Here is a 10,000-nt window from a genome sequence, read left to right as displayed (position 1 = left end):
GTGCAGCTTTGTATCCACGTACGGCAATTTTTCTCAAACTATGCTGCTTTGTTTTAACATCGGCCTAGTAATTATCGCTCTGGTTTTTTAGTCACTATAGATCCTCGGTGGTTTTTATTACATGGACATCCCCTATTTTAATCATATGTTTCACATCTACCTCTAGGAATGCAAAAGTACGCTGAAAGTCAGGAAGTACATAGTAATATTTGGAGATCGAGGCTATATTGTCTATTCTAGAATTTGCGTGTGGAAAGTTTCAGCCTTCCTTCCGATATGGTGATAAATGTAAAGGAGGGCAGGCACAATCCGGTGCACGTGGCTTGTTGTGGTGCCTGATGTAGTGGTGCTTGCTATCGTTTAGTAGTGTCCCGGGATTCACAAACCATGGGAGTTCTCACTGAAAGCAAGGTTGCTCGTTCACCATTAGTGTTTAAAAAAAAAACTTTGCAGCAGAACTGCAAACCTATAGGAGATCGGTTTCCTAAGTACCCTCAGTGGCCACTTAATCAGGTACGTATTTCTAGTACTGGGTTGGATCCCCCTTTGCCCATATAGCTTGAGTACGTCAACCCCTTGAGTTCGATAAGGTGCTAGAAACACCTCTTAGAGATTCTGATCCAGGGTGACATGATGGCATCACGCGGTCACTCCAGATATGTCAGCTGCACATTCGTGCTGCAAATATCCCGTTCCATCACGTTCCAAAGGTGCTCGATTGGATTTAGATGTAATTAACGGAGCGGGAAGAAATGTTTTCACAACTTTCTTGTCACTCATCATTGTCCAAAATCATCACCAGATCCGCCTCCAATGGGTTTAAAATCAGCATGCAGTTTGGACACCAATCCCTTTGCAGGATGTTTGTCTTAAACGAGGTGACTCAAGCAAAGTTAATGGTTGACAGGTCAATTGGCTTCTGAATGTGCTATGGAAGTGTCTGAATGGCAATATTGGAGGAATTTCTTATGGGGGATCCTGCAATTCTCCTTCCACTGATCAGCCAGTTATCCAAGGCAGCTTGGTTGTAGCCCAGTGGAAAATCTCGATGACTGGTCCACAGGAGGGAGCCAGCTTGTAGCATTTGTTGGACTGATACCATAGTGTTAGGTAGTGGGAGATCACCATACAATGCAATACCACCTTCAGACCGAGAGGACTTGGTACCCAAGGAAGGATACGAAAGATATATGAAGCCTATCTGGCACTTCTTGTTCCCGAATCCCATAGAAGCTAGAATAGATCCAGTCAATTCACTACTGTGCAAACTGTGCTTCAATGTTGTAACATTTGAAATTGGCAATCCCCCGGGTTTTCACGCTGTACTGACCATTGTAGAATCCGTATTCTTGTGTTTGAAATAAGTATACTATTCTGGGAAGCACGTTTATCTTGATGGCATTGAGCCGGCCAATCTAAGAGATGTTTTGGTGGCTCCAGTTGTTTACGCCAACTTTCTTCTGGGAAAGAAGAAGGTTCTATATCTAGTCCCTGGTTTAGGGGTCTGCCTGTTTGTTCGGGCTAATCTCTTGAACCACTGGCCAGATTTTGAAGGGGTTTTCACTTTTCTAAAAAGCATTGGTCAAGGAAGGTTTAGGTGAATGGTTCCTCTATGACCAAAGGGAGCCGAGCAGTGTCGATTTTAGTGAATCAAAGTCACAGAATAAAATCTTGCACCAAGCTGCTGTATAGGAGCTGGCCAGAGTGCTGAAACAGTAAGACACAGTGAAAGCCAATCAGAGATGGCAGTGTGCCCTGTTGCTTAGCAGCAGCATAGAGAGGGGAGGGAGTCCGTGTCTGAGCAGGGTCATGTCTGAAGCAGACAGTGAGACAGACTCCAATGAACCCATGAAGATGCCCTGATGCAGACACAGTAGCCAGGAAGGAACCAGGGCTGACACTATCGGGAATTAAAAAAACAAAAAAAACAATTGGTATACCATCAAATGATTTCCAATCGATGGTGACAAACATCGGACTGCCACCATCAGTCGTAAAAACACGAACGATCAATGTTTTTGTTCCGATGGTAGCCATCGGATTCTGATGTTCGTCCCTACGTAGAACCTGCAGGCAGACTCCGGTCACCACTCCTCCAGAAGTGCTCCCTATCCAGCGTGATGTTCCCGCTTAGCCACACTCCCTTGGTGAATAGGAGGCACCTCCCATGGAATTCAGAGCTGTTCTCGAACAGGGGCATCACTGCGAGGAAGCTCAACGGGAAGCCTAAGAAATACAGGGTACATTGTGCAAAGAGGACCTCCTTGCTCATCGCCATGTTCGGCAGCTAGGGAAGGGTGCACATGGAAGCTGCGGAAATATGCACAGATGCCCCTGCCCCGGGGACATGTTGCTGATAATGCTTAAGGTAGCTGCAATACAAATCTCTCATCCATGATCCTTCTGCCCTTCCCAGTGGCCGGGCCCCAGCCAGCTGCAGGGCATCAGCAGTGAGGGTTGTGGCGACACTGGCGAGTGTGGTGAAATGGCGTAGGTTGCTATGCGATGCAGGGGCCTTAGGCGAGATAAAATTGCTCCCGCGCGAAGCCGGTGCGGGACGCTAGTCCTGGCATATTTGATGATGGTTTGGTAATTTTTATGGCCAGCTTAAAGTGATGGTCTTGTTCCGGGACAAGCTTTATGATGCTCGAAATAAAGAAATCTGTAATTTCCTCTTTTGAGGGTTCATTTTATGTCCTAAGTGGTAACCGGTCTCCTCTAATTTGTTACAGTGGAAATAGTGATGACAGATCGCCAATGATAAAATCGTCCTCATTAAAGGAGATATTTTACTCAGATTGACATACTCCTAAACATTCAATCTATTCGTAGTAGTGAATTTTCGCTGCCGAGAGTTGAAACGGTTATGGAAACGTTCACTTGGATAGCGTCGGTCTAAGGCTGAAATGCCAAGAAATTACCCATTTGTCCGAGTACACTAAATGTGAAGGGCCTATATATTGGATCAATCTCTTATTCCGCATCGAGCATTAGAATCCCATAGGGGTATTTATTAACTTAAATTGAGTGTATCAGGTCAAAGAGGGGGTTGAGTGTGTTTGATAGGATTTTAGTGTATGTTTTTAAGTCCACATTTATTAAAGATTTTGTTCTATTGTTTGAAAACAAGGTAGGTTCCCCACCCCATTTGGATATCTGTCAAGACTGTGCCCTCTAGAATTTTTAATAAGGATCTTAGTCTTGGGGTACGAATACGGCTGAGAACTTTTTGTAATGTGTGTAAAGCTGGGTACACACTGAGAACTGCCGAATAATATATTGGGTGTACACCCAGTCGCGCGTGCCAGCAACCCGTTCATTGCACCGTCCCATCTGCTGTGCTGCATGACGCGATGCATTGAACGATGCCTTGCTGCTAAATGCAGCCTTGGAATGATATGTCTGTCCGATGTTTTGTTCCATCACCTCTCCCCGTCGGCTGGGTACACCATCGTGCAGTGTGCACCCAGCTTAACAGTTGGGCCCAATGCAGGCAAGGATTTCAGTCCTCTCATTTTCGTCAGGGTTTCCTCTAGTATAGGAGAGAAATTTTGCTGCTCATATTTATCGTTGGAGATTTTTCAACAGTAATTGAGTTTTAAACAGGTGTCTATTTACTGTATGTCTCAGTGTCCCGGGATTCACAAGGATTTCACAGTTCTCTCTGAAAGGAAGGTTGCTTGTTCTCCATTAGTGTTAAAAAAAAATAAAAAATAAATAAACTTTGCATCAGAACTGCAAACCTATATGAAATTAGTTTCCCAAGTACCCTCAGTGGTTACTTTATCAGGTACATCTTTCTAGTACTGTGTGGGATGCCCCAATAGCCTCAGTACGATGACCCCATGGTTTCAACATGGTGCTAGAAACACTTCTTGGAGATTCTGGTCCATGACACAATGATGGCATTACTCGGTCACTCTAGATATGCTGGATGCATGTTTATACTGCAAATATGCTATTCCAGCACATCCCAAAGGTGCTTTATTGGATATAGATTTGGTGGCTGTGGATGCCCAGTAGGTCCAGCCAAGATGGAGGCCTAATGATGGGTACACATTAGATGATATGTTGCCCGATCCGGTGGATTGGGCCGACATATCGTCCACATCGGCAAATGTGTACCCACTATATCTGACCATGCTCTCCCGCAGGTGGCCCATCAAGGTCGTTCCGTCAGCCTGCCTGTAGAGCCGATGAAACGACTCAGCTGCCGATGCCAGGCAGGTGAATGGAGCCGGTGCCCTACATGTCTGTCGGGTACCGGATCGTGTAATGTGTACCGGCTGCCCGATATGTCTGCATGCTGCTCAATATGACCCATCTCTTTGCTGCGATCGACCAAAGTCCGCTTATGTGCCCAAGACACTTCCATGAGACAGAAGAAATCCGTGCGATCACACGGTTACTGCCAAGAAACATCCTTTTCATGGAGAGCGTGGCCCGTCGACAGACAAAACTACTTGTACGCACTAGTGATCGCCCCACGTGTGTGTGTGTGTGTATACCTGATCCAGCGCATGTGCAGAAGCTGACTTCCTCCTTTGGTGCATTTGCAGTGTGCTTTGCGACTTGGGTTTAAATCAGCCCTTTTATGTTCAAATAGTGCATTCTGCCGACTGTTGAGGGTGTTGATCTTATTGAAGAGGACTCCTAGATTGTGTTGCAAAAGAGCATAGCAATCTTTCTTTTTTTTTTGTTAAACAATTTTTATTGATAGGTTTGCAAATAACATAAATAGTACACATCTGGGTTGTATACAATCATACAATATAGAATGGTCAACAGTTATAAAACACTTGAACATCACAAATATATCCAATCGTAACATCATCAGAGTCAATATATTTGACAATATCTTAGAAGATTCCAAAATGAACATACAATCCAACCCTCAAAACAATCTGAAATTCAAAAGGGAGGAGTGCTATTACTAAGAACCTCCAGGTTATACCAAGAAGTGAACTGAAAACATTTCCTCAAATTTTCTTTCATTACTGGGGATAAATTGTGTATGTATGGGAGCCATGTGTCAAAGAACCGTTTGACCTGCTTTTCTTTATGCAATGATGCCTCAGACCAGTCCATAGAAAATAAAAAAGAAATTCTAGGGTGTAATAGTGTTATAGATATAGGATCTGATGAGATCCATTGAGATAAAATTGTCTTTTTAGTGGCTGCTGCCAATTTTGCAAGTAACACACGATTACCTTTGGAGGGGCCATGAACAGTATCCTGGGGGTGAATATCCCAAAAAGCCCAAGTTTTTGTGACTACAAACTTAATCTTAAGTGTATTATTGATATAATTTTGAAGATTCATCCACAATGCTTGCACCTGAGGGCAGGCCCATAGACCATAGCAATCTTTCTATTGAGAGAAGCTATCCATGACTATGACTCATGAGGATATCTTATTTTAAGAGGAGTTTTCTGTGATGGCACTTTTGATCTGTAGGAAAGTGGATTGGTTTAATTATTTGCAATTCTAGAACCACCGGCAGCATGGAGGTGGAGAGTTAAGTAAATCAAGATAAATATATTCTTCCTGCGTGATCCGTCCAAGAGTGTGATCATATCAATGTTAGTGGCGAGGCACCACAAAATGCGTATACTACATGGTTCTTTAAACCATAGAAGTCGTAAACTTCAGCAGCTTAAGGAAGCCTATCAGAATTTGGGATTCACATGAGAGGATGGACTCCAATTTTGCTAAGTGTTGATTTGGCCAACAACATTATAATCTCAAAAAAAACAATTGTGGCCTTGCGCAAATTGCTCAATACATCCAGTATTCCTCAAAAGATATGCATTATCTGAGAGTCAAAGAAGGCAACGTCATAACAGTAGTAACTGTAAATGTGAAGAAAACCTCATGACAAATTTCTTTAGAACATGTCCAAAAAGTTTAGGGAATGTGGGTTTGGAGGTCATATCCCTCAGCAGTGGGTATCATAAGTGACCCATTAGGTCCCTTCAAAATGAAAAACAACATTACAGAAGATAGTGTCTGAGCTTGTCTGGACTGCAGACTCATGTCTGAGTGGCTTCATGATCAGCATGTTTGCCCTTGGACTATCGGTTCCGGTGGTTCAGTGAGTTGGCGTTTAGGAGAGCTTGCTCGGTGTGTTGACTGGTTAGGCTCCTGAAAAGCCTCCAATTTAGCAATCTTCTCCCTGTCCTTTCTGCTGTTTTGCCCTGGGGATGGTTTTAGTGTCAAAAACTTGAGGTTAAATGGAAATCTAAAAATGTGGAAATTATGTTGTTCGATTATTTTAGAAATTGGCTGCAGCTCATGTCGTTTGTTTGGTTGAGGATGCTAAACCTAGGGAAATATAATGTCTGGGAAATTAAAAGTGGAGGAGTCTATTGGCAATAAGGACTTTTTTTCTTTGGTGCTGTAATTGTATAAAGAAACAATGATGTGCCTTTGCTCAGCATTTGGCTTCATACTGAGAGCTCTGAATCCTATCCAAGAGGAACTCATTATCCGGTAGATCCGGAATAATTAAAAATTATTATTATTTTTTTAACTTTAAAGGCATGCATGGTTGAGGCCGAAACAGTTTCGGAGACATTACGTATTCTGAAGTTATTCCTGTGAGGTGTGTGTGTGTGTGTGTATATATATATATACAGTGTGTGACGTCGAGGTGGGTTGGAGGTTTGTTGTCTCGCGGGAGCACGGAGCGGACATGGGAGACTGAATTAAACATGCGCATGCGCAGACGGCTGGAACGCACGCCAGCCGGAAACAGGTGTGATGATTAGATCAAGGATAAAGTTTAAAAGTCCTGCTAATATGGGGGTTTGTTGCGCCTTAGCAGTATACCACGCTGGATTGTTGACAAGTCTTTGTGAGTCTAGAACGGCCCTAAAGTGGACCGAAGTCGACAGACATTGATTGCATAAGTATTTTGACTGTTATATGAACCGCTTTACATGCATTTTACAAGGTTTGGACAATATGCTCCAGTAATGGTGTTGTGTTTACTGGGTGGTGAATAAAACACATTTTGTGATAAGAGTATTGAAACAAGGAGTAGTGCCTTCACTTTGTGGACTTGTTTGCAGAAGTATCAATTGTGGATACTTCCATGAAAGAGCACACCCAGGATGAATATATAAGGACAGTGCATAAGCCTACAATTGCATACAGAATGTTGGACATATATGGTTCAATATATTGCTTTTTTGCACCCTGCTGATTTTTTTCAAGAGAATTTTATGAATAAGGAAACAAGGTTTTTTCACTTGGTAATAAGAAGATCTAAACGTCTGGATTTAATGTGTCAATAGATTTTAATGGATATTTAGTGCTAACCTATTTAATGTTATTTGAAGTAACTGTTTGTAAGTGTCACGCCAGGGGATATCTGGCATCAATATGTCACAAGGGGGAGCAAGATTTTTGGATGAACATCTATTAGATCAGGCAGAAAATGCACAATTGAGTTTAACTGATACAGATGCTGAGAAAGTACTATTTGAGCAGGAGGAATTTGGGGAACTCCCGGAAGAAACACCGGTGGATGTATACCATAAATTGTTAAGGCTAACCAAAAGGGAGGTTGATTTGGTCCTCCATGGTCAGTTTTTATCAGACTACTTCAGGCAGAAAAAAATACCAAGAGGATTTAGGATCCAGAACATTCCCACCATAGGGCGCACTAACCCCACATTTTGTAGTAAATGGTGTGGAGTATTAAATAAATGCTCTATGGACCTAATCCTCTTGGTAATTGAAGAAGTGGGCATGGAATTGAAACATACCAGAAATGAGTTAAGTGTAATAAAGGGAGAAAGTCTTACTGTGTTTAGCTTAGATAGAACTGAAAAATGGATGGACAAGTTGAATGCAAATATTGAAAGATATAAAAAAGATCTTATAGCATTTAAGAGGAATAAACTTGAGGTAGTACAGAATGATTATAAAAATCACAATGTATACCGGTGGCTAACAGGTGATGGGGCTGGAGTACCCAGACAGAGATTTAGGAACAATAGACGTAGATTGCCATTTTCAGTGGATTCGTCGTATTCCTCTTCTGAGAGTGAACAGCATGGTCGCCTACCCCCAAGTGGTAATACTCCTTTTTTAGGGACCCCGCAAATGGTAGAGGTAGAGAGTATACAGGAAGAAAGAGGTCCCACACGCGGAGGGGCAGGAGGTGGAAGAAAGGTCAGACGAAGACAATGATAGATAACGTTTTCAATTTATCAAAATATGAATTAACTGAAGATGAAATATCAGTTCTAGCGTTAGGACTTACCTATGTCCCTACTTTCAAGGGTCAAGATTTTGATTTTTCAGTTGATCTATATAAATTAGGTAGAAAATTAAGATTACGTGATTACTTTAAAGACAGTGACTCTGATATGTGTAGACAGAAGATCAATCTGGGTAATTGTTCCAGCACATTTGATCCTGTTTCCACCAACGGTAGCATTAAAACGTTCTTACGATTGGTGGAAAGGGAATATATTGAGGGGAATATTGGACATAGAGTGTACAATAATTTGACGATTAGACAGAGAAAAGCGATTTTGAGTTTACAGAATAATGATAAAATCGTAATAAGACTGGCGGACAAGGGCGGGGCGGTGGTTGTACTAGACTTTGACTATTATGATCAAGAAATTAAGGAACAATTAAGTGATAGGAATGTGTATACTAAAGTAAATAATAGTCCAGTATCATCGGTAAAATCGAAGGTAGACACGTTAATTCAACTAGGTGTGTCTGCAGGATACTTGGATGAATATTTAGCTAAAATATTAACTACGGAGCATCCAGTATGCCCAATCTTTTACACAATACCGAAGATACATAAGTCATTGGCGCAACCACCGGGCCGCCCCATAGTGTCCGCTAGATCCTCAGTCCTACAACCATTGGCACAGTATGTTGATTTACTATTACAGCCGATAATTTCCAATAGTAGAAGTTATATCAAGGATACTCCTGATTTGTTGGCTAAATTAAAAAACATCGATAATATTCCAGAAGATCTATGGTTTGCTACGCTAGACGTTACATCACTTTACACGGTGATCCCGCATGTACAAGGTGTGGAGGCAATAAGGGAGGTTGTGCAATATTCTGAGTATGTGGGCCCCCCCGATAGATTTTTTATGTGACATGGTTTATTGTGTGTTGGAAAATAATCATTTCCAATATGGTGACTCTTTTTTTGTGCAGAATGCTGGGACTGCGATGGGATCTAATTTGGCGCCAGTATACGCAAATTCATACATGATACAATATGAATGTAAATATATATATCCAAAATACGGTCCCAGCATTCTGCACTATTTTCGTTTTATAGACGATATACTGATCCTATGGCGTGACACTGAAAATTCTTTCCACCAGATGGTGGATGAACTAAACGAGTTACAGTGTCCAATTAAATTCACGAGAAATATACAATTTGAGAAGATAGAGTTTTTGGATGTATGTATATTTAAGGGTGAAAATGGACTAGGAACCACTTTATTTCGGAAGAAAACAGACAGGAATACAATTTTGCATGCAACAAGTCACCACCCTAAGGCTCTAAAAGAGGGCCTTCCAGTGTCACAGTTCATTCGTGTTTTACGTAACAACACTGAGACGGAATCATCAGAGATACAGTTAAATGAGATGGCGCAAAGATTTTTGACACGAGGCTATTCTAAAAAAGTGGTGAACAGATGTTTGAGTAGAGCTCGTTATATTCATCGGGAGAAAAGTCAACGGAGTGAGAAAACAACTAGTGACAGAATGATAGTAACCACCCAGTATAACACCAGAGCAAAAGGTTTCGCAAAGGCGGTAAACAAATACTGGCCAATTATAGGCACAGATGTGGCGTTCAAAAGTGTGGCGAGGAAGCCAATAGTAGCATTCAAGAGAGGTCCAAATCTCAAACAGCTACTTATGCAACCAACAAAAAATTTCCACAAGAAAATGGAAGGCACATGGCTACAAAGGAAGAAATTGGGATGTTTTCGTTGCC

This window comes from Taudactylus pleione, unplaced genomic scaffold (assembly GCF_031769625.1).
Source record: "Taudactylus pleione unplaced genomic scaffold, aTauple2 ptg000003l, whole genome shotgun sequence".
Lineage (NCBI taxonomy): Eukaryota > Metazoa > Chordata > Amphibia > Anura > Myobatrachidae > Taudactylus > Taudactylus pleione.
This window is presented reverse-complemented; position numbering follows the sequence as displayed.